The sequence below is a fragment of the Myotis lucifugus genome, unplaced genomic scaffold (assembly GCF_000147115.1).
Source record: "Myotis lucifugus unplaced genomic scaffold, Myoluc2.0 scaffold_61, whole genome shotgun sequence".
Taxonomy (NCBI): Eukaryota; Metazoa; Chordata; class Mammalia; order Chiroptera; family Vespertilionidae; genus Myotis; species Myotis lucifugus.
The window spans coordinates 1,337,029-1,344,628 of NW_005871109.1; the positions used below are offsets into that span (position 1 = coordinate 1,337,029).

General features: G+C 43.0%; 1 pseudogene across 1 annotated transcript; it reads left to right on the plus strand.

The window, feature by feature from the left end:
• Positions 1–4,981: 4,981 nt before the first annotated feature.
• LOC102427742 lies at positions 4,982–7,034 on the plus strand (annotated as a pseudogene). The gene has a single exon (XR_002829497.1). The product of XR_002829497.1 is annotated as a mediator of RNA polymerase II transcription subunit 17 pseudogene (transcript).
• The last annotated feature ends 566 nt before the right edge of the window (positions 7,035–7,600 follow it).

Genomic DNA, 7,600 nt, shown 5'->3' on the forward strand with positions numbered 1-7,600 from the left:
ACAACAGCCCCCAACTAACTCATCTCTTTTAGTGTAGCTTCCTCATTGGCTCCAGAGTTATCTTCTCCAAACATTACTCTGCTGACATTGTAAGCAGTGGCAACCGACAGAGATTTTTAAAAATCCAAACCCTTTACAGGCCTTTAACAATCTGGTTGCAGCTTTGTTTCCCAGGCTCAACCCCATGACTTCTCAGCATGTACCTGATGGTTTAGTCAATGAAATTTTCACCATTCTCTTATTGCAGGGGTCTTCTGTACTCCCATATCTTTGCATCTGATGCATTTTATTTTTCTCCCTGCCTAGTAACCTCTTCCCTACATTGCATATTTATTTTCACTTTTTAGGGCCAACCCATTGCTCTTAGGAAGTATTTCCCAATATTGTCTCTGTGTTATAATTATTTTACATACAATGAACAATAAGGTTCTTTGTATGTAAACTTATTTCTCCTTATATTCCTAGAACCTGGCCAAGAATATAGTCAATAATAGAAAGTACTCAATTTTAAAGTACTTTATAAAAGAAAAACTAAAAAAAATAAGAATAAAAATAAATGAATAAAGTACTTTCCAAAAAAGTAATGTTGGGCAGATCTCTGCTTTTCTTTCTTTCTTTTTTAAAAAATATATTTTATTGATTTTTTACAGAGAGGAAGGGAGAGCTAGAGAGTTAGAAACATCGATCAGTTGCCTCCTGCACTCCCCCTACTGGGGATGTGCCTGCAACCAAGGTACATGCCCTTGACTGGAATCAAACCTGGGACCCTTCAGTCCGCAGGCTGATGCTCTATCCACTGAGCCAAACCAGTCAGGGCTTATCTCTGCTTTTCTGATCCCCAGTTTTCTCAGCTATAAAGTTAGAATACCAATACCTACTTTGTAGAGCGGTTAGAAAATCAAATCCACTAAATTAATAAAAAATATTTTTCAAATTTTTTTTAATTTGCATAAAAGTGCCTTGTAAGGCATACATTTCTGTAACAGTTAACTTCTGATTCTAGGTCTGTCTCCAAGTATCCATTCTTATGAATCAGTTTAACACCTGGAAAATAATAGACTTTTAATAACGCTTGTTGAATTACATCCAATTCTAACATAGTTTGTATTAGCCAGTCTGGCCACGGTGACAAACGTAAAGGGTCAGGAGCACCTGGATGTATAAGATGTTAAGTCAGCCTGTAATGGGGTGACCCGTGGAGATGACCACCAGGGACTCAGATCAAAATTTAGGAGCCTTTATTAAGCTGGCCAGCGACTACAGTTACAGCACCCTGCCGAAGCAGAGGCTGAATTGCAGTGCCGACTACAGGAGTTACATTTTATTATTAAATTCTGTGGAGGCCCAGAGAAAAATGTGTCTTTCAAATTCTGGGCCCCCAATAGGGAGGAAACTCTCTTTATTTATACTTTTTCCAGTCCTTTGTCTCCCAAATTTGGAATGAGACTTCCGGGCCTTCTGAGAAAGAAGGCCTGAGTGCTGGGGAGGGGCCATGAGACCATATCTCAAGGCCTGGCAACTGTCTGGGTGCCAGCATTGACAACTCTGTCTGGGGCATAGTTTACGGCCTCTCTGGAATGGGAGTAGTCTTATTTTCCTTATTATTTAAGACAGAAGCCATACTATCAGGGTTAAAATTTCAAACAGCAGTTTTTATGTAAGATGGATACTTCAAGCCCTTTTAAGCACGCTCTCCCTCCTGGAGCAGCCCTGCACCTTCCGCTTACCCCTCTTCTTCTCCCACAGGTGTGCATCTCCTAAACTCAGGGGACCCCAGCAGACCTGCAATCACAGGAGCAATGGACAATGGCAGCTGCCAGGGGCTGACCCCCTGAACCTGTTCCCAGGGACCTCTTTTCTCCGACTTTCCAGAGAGCCAAAGCAGCCCTGTCTAGGCTCTCTCCTGTTGCTTCTTCTGTCCTAGGCCCTTCCTTGTTTCACTGTTCCCAGCTTAAATAAACCTACTGTCAAAAGAAATAAATAATAGCCCTTTTATTTGGTTTCCCCACCCTCTACGACTCTCCTCTCCGCTTGATGGCAGTATCACGCAAGTGCAGTAACAAGAAGCTACACCAGGGGGCTCCCCTGCATTTTCCAAACGAAATCTGTAAAAAAATGTTAACCTGAATGAATACTTGCGAGTTCTCAAGTAAAGAATTTGCTTTCTTTTGGAACAAGGCAATAGAGAACACACAAAACAAATCATAAGCCTGAAAACAACACTTTCATTTCCATCAAACCACTATCTGAGTTTTTCTTAGTCTGTTAAAAACCTCTCGGGGAATTATTAATCCCCTTTTAGTGAAGGGATTTATAAACGGAGGAGTCCAATATACTGTTTCTTATCAAGAGATTTGAGCCCAGGTTGAGCTAAATAGAAGATAAACCTGAGAATACCAACATTTAATTACCATGATTGCAAGAAAATCCAGTGAGAGAGAAACATCGGTTGGTTGCCTCCTGCGTGCCCCTACTGAGTATCGAGCCTGCAACCTGGGCAAGTGCCCTGACCAGGAATTGAACCAGCGACCTCCTGGTGCACCTGACGATGCTCAACCAACTAGGCCACATGGGCCGGGCATTTTCACCTTTTTAACCTATATTTTATTGAGTTGTTTGTCTTCTTATTACTGAGTACTTTGTATATTCTGGATAAATGCCACCTTACAGCCTTCTCAATTAGGTGAAATATCATTCAATTATTTCTTCATTTAAATAATATTTATTAAAGGCCTACTTTGTGCCAAGAATTAGTGATATAACCAAGGCTAGGCAATGTCTTTGCCTTTAAGAAGTTCACTTTCTTGTACAGAAAACATATAACAAGGAATCTCAGAAATAAAATAATTACAACAATTTCAGGTTACTGTGAAAAAAAAGAACAATTGCCACAATTGAGAATATTAAGACAACTACTGTAGGTAGGGGGTTTTCAGAAAGCCTTTTTGAAGAAGTAAAATTTTATTAAGTCATGAAGAATGAGGAGAACTAGCCCTAATCAAGAGCATTCCAAGCAAAGATAGTCCAATAGAAAGTCCCTGAGGCAAGAAAAAACTAGATACACTCTAGGAAGTAACAGAAATCCAAAGTGGAATGTGCTGAGCAGAGAGGACAGTGATACTGGAAAGGTAACCAGGCAATATATGCAGGGTGCAAAATCAACTCAAGAAGAATCTGGAAACTCGATCCCCAGTAGGGGGCATGTAGGAGGCAGCCGATTAATGTTTTGCTCTCACATAGATGTTTCTCTCTCACCCCCTCCCTTCTTCTCTCTCTAAAATTCAATTTAAAAATCTTAAAACAAACAAACAAAAAAAAGAGTTGGAGGCTTTGGCTAAAAATGAATGTCAAAGATTTATTAAAGGGTCTTTGGGTTTGTAAACCAGAAACACAACTAGGCAAAAACCCAGAAGTGTTCCAATGAAGAAAGAAAAGTGAAGTTTTTATAGTAAAAAGTACATTCTTGAGAAGAATCAGCCCTGTATTTTTAGTACTAGAATTGGTCCAGGGCAGTTTTCAGACAGATGTCAGGCTATCTGGATGATGGATACCAGGTAGTCTGAAGGATGGGCACCAGGGTGTCTGGTCACATCCAGTGTTCGGGATAATGTATGTCAGGTGGATGTCAAGTGTTCTGAATATGTAGTCCTTCAGGAGATAATTGGAGAATTATCTGGAGGCATTGGCACAGGACTGGGAAATTTAAAAGTGCAAGTTTCTAGGCTAGTTAAAACAAAAATAGAATTGTTTCCTCATGCCTCAACTTACTTGATTGTAATAACTTAACAGCTTGACTATAGTGACTCTATTTTATTCCTTCACTGTATACCTCAGGGGCACTGTAGGTTCTTTAAGAATCGATTTATCCAAAAAACAATTAGAGGCCATTAAAAGATTTTAAATCAAAGAATGTTGTGATCTGGTTTACACTTTTAAAGCTCACTCTGCTGATGTGTGTAGAATGGGCTATGTGTAAGGGCCAACAAGATTAGAATCAGGAAGTACAATTAGGAGGCTATTCCAGCTTTGAGAGAAGGGTGTCTTAGTCTAGGATGGTACTAGTGGAGATAATAGAGAGGATTGAATAGATTTTGGTCTAATTTGGAAGTGAAATTAACAGGTTGACACTCAAGTTTATGGCTTTAATAACTCACTGAATGGTTGCCGGAAGCCGGTCCATCCTTGCTGCTTGACACAGTCGCTGCAGGGAAGAAACATCTGCATAGCATATGTTTCAAGGGACCTGGCGTATATGGCATACTGTCCTTAATATGTTTGCTCCCCTTCTTGGCACTATGTGTTTTAACCAAGGTCACCTCTCCGAGAAAGGTTGTTTTCTCAGGTAGGGATTTTTCCCTGAAGTTAGGGAGGGAATAAAACCCCTTAACTAAATGCCAGGGGGGTAGTTAATCACTTTAACTACAAACAATCACCCTTAAGCTACATAATCTTTACTTCCTGGAATGGAGATAAGAAACGCCCTAACCTTTGGAATAAAAATTGACAGGATTAAAATCAACTGGTATAAATACAGATGTACAAGACAATAAAAAGAAAAGAATTCTGGCTGAGATACTGGCTAGAGAACCTGGCTAGGCTGCTGATCAACTGAATACTACCTCTGTGTCATTCCTTCTTCACCGACTCTGTCCACACCTTTGGGGACCCCTGGACCTGCTGGACCTGCAGTCAAACCTTCCCGCCACCGCTCGAGAACCAACTGGAAGTTCTTGCCCCGAAGCCCCTGGAGCCCCGCACTGCACCTCATCGATTTCATTCCCAGAGACTCCTAGCGGAGGGTCTTGCAGTGCATTCTGGGAAGTGGCCGGCTCTCAGCTTTGTTTCCTGTGGAGGAGCAATGGCCGGTTTCTGACAGCCCGCGGGGGGCGTCGCGTTCCCCAGGTGGGCGGAGGCGTTCCGGCTGCCTAGAACGGCTTCTGGCTCACGCAAGGGTCCTCCCGCCACGTGCCCAGCCGCCAACATGTCTGGGGTGCGCGCTATGCGGATCAGCATGGAGTCGGCCTGCGAGAAGCGGGTCTGGGAGGTGGGCCTGGATGGCACAGAGACCTACCTGCAGCCGCTGTCCATGTCCCAGAACCTGGCGCGTCTGGCGCAGCAGATCGACTTCAGCCAGGGCTCGGCCCCGAGGAGGAGGCAGGGGGCGCCGAGGGCGATGCGCAGGACTGGGTGGACGCCGGGGCCAGCGGGGACCAGGACGACGAGGAAGGGTTGGTAAAATTTCAGCCTCCCCTTTGGCCTTGGGACTCAGTGAGGAACAGTTTGAGAAGTGCCCTGACAGAGATGTGCGTTCTCTATGATGTTCTCAGTATCGTTAGGGATAAAAAATTTATGACTCTTGATCCCGTTTCTCAGGATGGACTTCCTCCAAAACAGAATCCCCAGACGTTACAGTTGATAGCTAAAAAGAAGTCACTTGCTGGAGCAGCACAAATCCTATTGAAGGCCGCAGAAAGACTGACTAAATCAGTTACCGAAAACCAAGAAAATAAGCTACAAAGAGACTTCAACTCTGAGCTTCAGAGATTAAGACAACACTGGAAACTTAGAAAAGTTGGAGATAAAATTCTTGGAGATCTCAGCTACAGAAGTGCAGGATCTCTCTTTCCCCATCTTGGTACATTTGAGGTCATAAAGAATACAGATATTGATCTAGATAAGAAGATACCTGAAGATTACTGTCCCCTGGATGTTCAAATTCCTAGCGATTTAGAGGGATCTGCACATATCAAGGTTTCCATTCAAAAACCGGCTCCAGACATAGGTGATCTGGGCACGGTTAACCTCTTCAAACGGCCTTTGCCCAAATCCAAACCAGGTTCCCCACATTGGCAGACGAAATTAGAAGCAGCACAAAATGTTCTCTTGTGTAAAGAAATTTTTGCACAGCTCTCTCAGGAAGCTGTTCACATTAAATCACAGATCCCTCACATTGTGGTGAAAAACCAGATCATCTCTCGGCCCTTTCCAAACTTGCAGTTATCAATTTCTTTGTGCCATTTCTCAAATGACAAGAAATCCCAAAAATTTGCTACAGAGAAGCAAAGTCCGGAGGACCACCTTTATGTCCTAGAGCATAATTTGCATCTACTGATGAGAGAGTTTCATAAACAGACCTTGAGTTCCATCATGATGCCTCATCCAGCGAGTGCACCTTTCGGCCACAAGAGAATGAGACTTTCCGGTCCTCAAGCTTTTGATAAAAATGAAATCAATTCACTACAGTCCAGTGAAGGGCTTCTGGAAAAAATAATCAAACAAGCAAAGCATATTTTTCTGAGGAGTAGGACTACTGCAACCATTGACAGCGTAGCAAGTCGCATTGAGGACCCTCAGATACAGGCTCACTGGTCAAATATTAATGATGTTTATGAATCTAGTGTGAAAGTCTTAATCACGTCACAAGGTTATGAACAAATATGCAAGTCCATTCAGCTGCAGTTGAACATTGGAGTTGAGCAGATCCACGTGGTACACAGAGATGGAAGAGAAATCACGCTGTCTCACCAGGAGCAGGAGCTGCAGGACTTCCTTCTGTCTCAGATGTCGCAGCATCAGGTGCATGCAGTTCAGCAGCTAGCCAAGGTCATGGGCTGGCAAGTTCTGAGTTTCAGTAATCATGTGGGGCTTGGGCACATAGAGAGCACTGGCAATGCTTCCGCTATAACAGTGGCCTCCCCAAGTGGTGACTATGTTATTTCAGTGTGCAACGGCCCTGAAAGTGGCAGCAAGATTATGGTTCAGTTTCCACGTAACCAGTGTAAAGACCTCCCAAAAAGTGATGTTCTACAAGATAGCAAATGGAATCATCTGCGTGGCCCATTCAAAGAAGTTCAGTGGAATAAAATGGAAGGTCGAAACTTTGTGCATAAAATGGAGCTGCTTATGTCTGCTCTGAGCCCTTGTCTACTATGATTTTCTTCCAGAAGTTTCCAGAATTTTTTTCCAGGGAAGTCTCCAGAAACTTTGACATGAGGTGTTTGCAGATCAAATACAAGCAAAAGGAAGAGAAATCTTCCAAAGAAGTATTGGTTTTTTGTATTTTGTTTTTTTAAAATATGTTTTATTGATTTTTTACAGAGAGGAAGGGAAAGAGAGAGCTAGAAACATCGATGAGAGAGAAACATCGATCAGCTGCTCGCCCAGTAGTTTGTACAGCTCTAGAAGAAGCCCGGCGGTCTCATGCCATTCACCATCAAAATGCTTCTGCTCTCCGTCTATATTATCGCATATCTAGAGAAGCTGCTCGAAGTATTGTGCGTGACTGCGGCCATTGTCCTACTCATTTTCCTAGCCCTGCTACTGGAGTTAATCCAAGAGGACTTAGACCCTGTGACTTATGGCAGATGGGTATTACTCATGTCCCATCTTTTGGCAAACTTTGCTATGTGCATGTTTGTATTGATACCTTTTCTCATATTATCCTTGCTTCTGCATGTACAGGAGAAGCCTTTAAAGATGTAAGTCAACATTTATTCCAATGTGGACTCCGTCCACACTTTTGGGGACCCCCTGGACCTGCTGGGGTTGGACCCCAACAAATGGTGGATCATTTGCTGAAATGGGGAAGAGTGGGAGAGGA